The sequence below is a fragment of the Dermacentor silvarum genome, chromosome 1, assembly GCF_013339745.2.
Source record: "Dermacentor silvarum isolate Dsil-2018 chromosome 1, BIME_Dsil_1.4, whole genome shotgun sequence".
In the NCBI taxonomy this organism is placed as follows: domain Eukaryota; kingdom Metazoa; phylum Arthropoda; class Arachnida; order Ixodida; family Ixodidae; genus Dermacentor; species Dermacentor silvarum.
Window position 1 is genome coordinate 232,283,274 of NC_051154.1, and position 4,880 is coordinate 232,288,153.

The following is a 4,880-nucleotide window of genomic DNA, read 5'->3' on the forward strand; positions in this document are numbered from 1 at the left end:
TTATTCTACGTGCATGGGGGTCTTGTGAAGTAGTAGGAAGAAATCCTGGCATGACGCCTGACATGGGGCCTGAGTATGCTGTGATTTAGGAATGGCATAATTTCAATTTCCAATTACATAAACTTAAATCTGGCTCATCAGGCAGTGGGAACAACAACATATAACAAATGAAAAAAGAGAAGGCTACATCTCTACATCTTCAGTGTACTCAGAGCTTAAAAACATTGAATTAGGCAACCAAATTCTATGCAAGAAATAAGTGATCACATGGAATAACTAAATGCTTCATAAATCATGTATACAAGATCAGCTGTAACTGATTTCTTTGAAATGTGTCTTATTGTTAATTAGTAGGAAATAAGTAATTGCCGATAAAAATAAATAGAGCTGGTACATGGTATATATATATATATATATATATATATATATATATATATATACCATGTATTCACGTTGTTTTCTCAGTGGCATGTTTCTCTGTGCAGGTTCAACAACGTTTACAAATGCAACATATATATACCCCAAAATAAAATTGAAAGCTCATCGCAAAAATATTTTAGCTTGCTACGAACTGCCTCGTTTCTCTAAATTTATGTTCAAGTCCTGTGAAAGATATTCTATAACATCAAGACCGACACGCTGTGGCTTTTAGTGAAATAAGCAGCATAAAAACTAATATGAATGACCCCGAAGACCATGTTAATGTTACTATAGCAAAGAACGTGGCCTATAGTATCGAGTCCATTAAATTGGTTAGTTTGCTGGATTTGTAAATGGATTATTTTCGGGTATAGGTCGGGCATTATCAAATTATGAGCAGTTGTTTACCGCCGTGATTACTCGGAAAACTATGTCATCAATTTATAGTGGCCGAAACTTGAACGGAAGCTAGAAATAACCGCGAAGTTACATGGAAATTGCCCGGTGCTCCGTTAGAAAATATAAAGACATCTGTGTGGATTAACGCTATAACACGCGTAAATGATATCCTAGATGATCGATGACCTGAATTGGACAGCGCACCAAACGCATAGAACGGATGACCTGTGGTCAGTTACAGCAGCAGAATATGTGCCAGGGGAAAGACAACGCCGTCAAGAGTGAACAATGATTATAACTAGGGAGGAGTTTAGGCAATTTCTAAGCATAGCACTGCTCCCGTTGACACAGCGTTGACGCAATACAAGGACAGCTGAAGTAAATCGCGGAGGGGTCCTTGTCTTGCGATGAAAGCAAAGTACGATAAGGAACAACGACAACCCGGTTGCGTATTATTTTCGCCATTTTAGATGCACGGCAAATGTGAGAGGAATTCTGTTTGTTGTCTGTCAGCTTCTTTCTCCCAACGTAGTAAATGAACTACAAAAAATAAACACTACAAGTATACGTCGCAACAGTCATGACGGCTTTCCGCCTTGCGGCGTTGGCTTGGCTCCCTGTTGAGTGACGGTGCGAAAACATGTTCTCTTGTTAACTTAAGTTTTAAAATTTGACCTGTCCTCGTTTTGGTACTCTCACTGTTTTCCCTTCGTCATTCTTACGGTTAGCATTGTTTCAAAAACCTGGTCACGTTAGAGCATCCGTGCTTCTCGTTATCAGCGTCCTCGTCTTGCAGCTGCATGCGTCGTCTCGGGCCGTGGCGGTTATTGTGGAAAACTTCCGCTCCTTCCGCCTTCAAAAGGCTCAGCCGACTATCCCCAGGCGCGTCCTCGCGTGTTGCCATGATGTCATACCGAACGTCATCCACGCGACCCGTAGCTGCAGGAAAACAAGGCGAGCGCCCCCTCACGTCCTTGAGAGATGCGCCTTAATTCGGACTGCGCGCGGGACAGTGCTGCTGTCGCGTACCGTGCATCGTTTGTTGCTTTGACGTAGCTCGTGAGCGCTGTCTTCCATTGGCGTGGTACCGGCAAGGGAAAGTCGGCTGGCTAAGATGGAGCTGTGTTCCGTGCCCCCTGTCCGCAAAGTTGAGGTCGACGTTGTATAAAAGTATTACCAGTTGTTACGTAGTCTCACGTTGTCACTGCGGTCAAAGCACTATCATCGTCTAGAAGATATACATGTAGATACATTCCTGGCGTCGCGTCAGTGGGACATCACAGAGAACGCGCTGAGAAAACCATGAACGCGATAAAAAAAGAACCGGACCTTCAAACCAATTCATTTTTTCCCTCCCTCTCTGTTACAAGTTCGTTTGACACGTACATAGCACGAATTGCGGCTCGGGAAGCATTTTAAGGGGAGACGCGCCTCAGAGATCCACTTTCTTTAATAATAAAGCTAATTGAATGACATTTATGCAGAGTATAGAGTTCAATTTCCTATTTGTGTATAACGTTTTCGCTTTTCATTATCTTGTCTGGTTATCTTTCTCTGACCCACGATAGCGGTCTGTCTGTCTGTCTGTCTGTCTGTCTGTCCGTCCCGTCCATCCGTCCGTCCGTCCGTCCGTCCGTCTGTCTGTCTGTCTGTCTGTCTGTCTGTCTGTCTGTCTGTCTGTCCGTCCGTCCGTCCGTCCGTCCGTCCGTCCGTCCGTCTCGTCTGTCTGTCTGTCTGTCTGTCTGTCTGTCTGTCTGTCTGTCTGTCTGTCCGTCCGTCCGTCCGTCCGTCCGTCCGTCCGTCCGTCCGTCCGTCCGTCCGTCTGTCTGTCTGTCTGTCTGTCTGTCTGTCTGTCTGTCTGTCTGTCTGTCTGTCTGTCTGTCTGTCTCCGTCCTCCGTCCGTCCGTCCGTCCGTCCGTCCGTCCGTCCGTCCGTCCGTGTCTGTCTGTCTGTCTGTCTGTCTGTCTGTCTGTCTGTCTGTCTGTCTGTCTGTCTGTCTGTCTGTCCGTCCGTCCGTCCGTCCGTCCGTCCGTCCGTCCGTCTGTCTGTCTGTCTGTCTGTCTGTCTGTCTGTCTGTCTGTCTGTCTGTCTGTCTGTCTGTCTGTCTGTCTGTCCGTCCGTCCGTCCGTCCGTCCGTCCGTCGTCTGTCTGTCTGTCTGTCTGTCTGTCTGTCTGTCTGTCTGTCTGTCTGTCTGTCTGTCTGTCTGTCTGTCTGTCTGTCTGTCTGTCGTCTGTCCGTCCGTCCGTCCGTCCGTCCGTCCGTCCGTCCGTCCGTCCGTCCGTCCGTCCGTCCGTCCGTCCGTTGTCTGTCTGTCTGTCTGTCTGTCTGTCTGTCTGTCTGTCTGTCTGTCTGTCTGTCTGTCTGTCTGTCTGTCTGTCTGTCTGTCTGTCTGTCTGTCTGTCTGTCTGTCTGTAACCTCTTTTACGCCAACTTAGGAGACTCGGTAGTGCATGGTCTAATCACTAGCCATCGGGCTGCAGTGCTGAGGGAACCGGGTTCGAAGCATACCGTCGGACCAACTTGGGTCACTACGTATACGTGTGTGCCGCACTTCAACGAACCTTTTTCACTCCAACTTGGCTCGATCAATGAGTATGTGCCGCTCGGTGTGTACCGCTCTTCAATGAACCTCTTTGACGCCAACTTGGGTCACTGGGTATGGGCCACTGATTCAGACAACAGGCGCCACGCGCGGATATTGCGGCGGCGTTGCTAGATGATGCAGCGTACCCAGAGGAATAAAGCTTCTCGACCTTCGGAGAAGTACCGCTATCTCCTCTATCCTCCGCCGTTTCCTTTCCTAAACCGCTTGTTTTTTTTTTTTTTTGTTTTTTTTTTCTTTTACTTTTTGCTTGCGAAAGCAAATCGACGGTGGCGCCCCCTCGAAAATTCCCGTTGAAGCTTTCAGTCCGGGCGCGCGTCGCCACCGCCGCTCGGTTCGAGTGGACGATTGCTGTCCGCGCTATCACGTGACAGCAATCGTCCAATCGGAGATACAGGAGAGAGCGTTGTTCAAGAGATGGCGGTACTTTTCCGAAGGTTGAGGGGCTTTAAGAAGGAAGTGCAAGATAGGAGGCTGGCCATGCGTATATGCACGACTCATATGCTTGACGCATTTCGGCGGTCGCAATACGGTGCCTCGCTACTCATTGCTTCAGTGTGAATCGCATTAACGTCGACCGTCACTCTAACATGGTTTCGTGGGGAATTTTTAGCTTTAATATTTGTAGAAAGAAGTTTTAATCCCGACTGTAATTATTGGGAACATCGATTATGGGTTTCGTAAAAACGACATCAGTGCAATTCTCGAAAATTACAATAGGACCTAGATAGTTGCTTTCTACACGTGCTCGTGCATGCAAAATTTGGCTGAGATTAAGTCACAATAAGTGCAAGCATTTAGATTCCGCAACAAATTCTGATATATACACATAGTATTCCTGTATCTGTTCATGCTCGCCGCAGGAGAGTTGCGCGATGGTTTTCCCGCGATGCTAGAGCCTCTAATCTCTGAGAGCAGTCGCGGGGCTCAAAATGGCGCCAAATGTCCAACCAATCAACGCAGGCTCGACAGTGACATAGGCACAACAGTGAAGTGCGTCAGGTGTACATGGCGTGCGGCAAAGCAGACGAGACTATCGAACATGTACAGTTTTCCGCCGTGACGCGAATTGGTGTACCTGCTGATGAGGTGGTAACCCTCAGAGCCGCATTCGGCTTTGAAACTCCTGGCCCAACAGGGCGATGGTGATTATGTTGCCGGTAGAACTCTGGTCGCGCGGATGAAGGGGCGTCTCTAGCGTTGGAGAGCAGGAACTGTTAGAAGATGACGCCTTTGTAAAATGTCTGTCTCCCTCTTCTCCGCCTTGATGCGTTCTTGGACGGATGTGTGAACTATTGTTCTCATTTTTCACACACGCACGCACGCACGCACACACACACACACACACACACATATATATATATATATATACACACAACACATATATATATATATATATATATATATATATATATGTGTGTGTGTGTGTGTGTGTGTGTGTGTGTGTGTGTGTGTGTG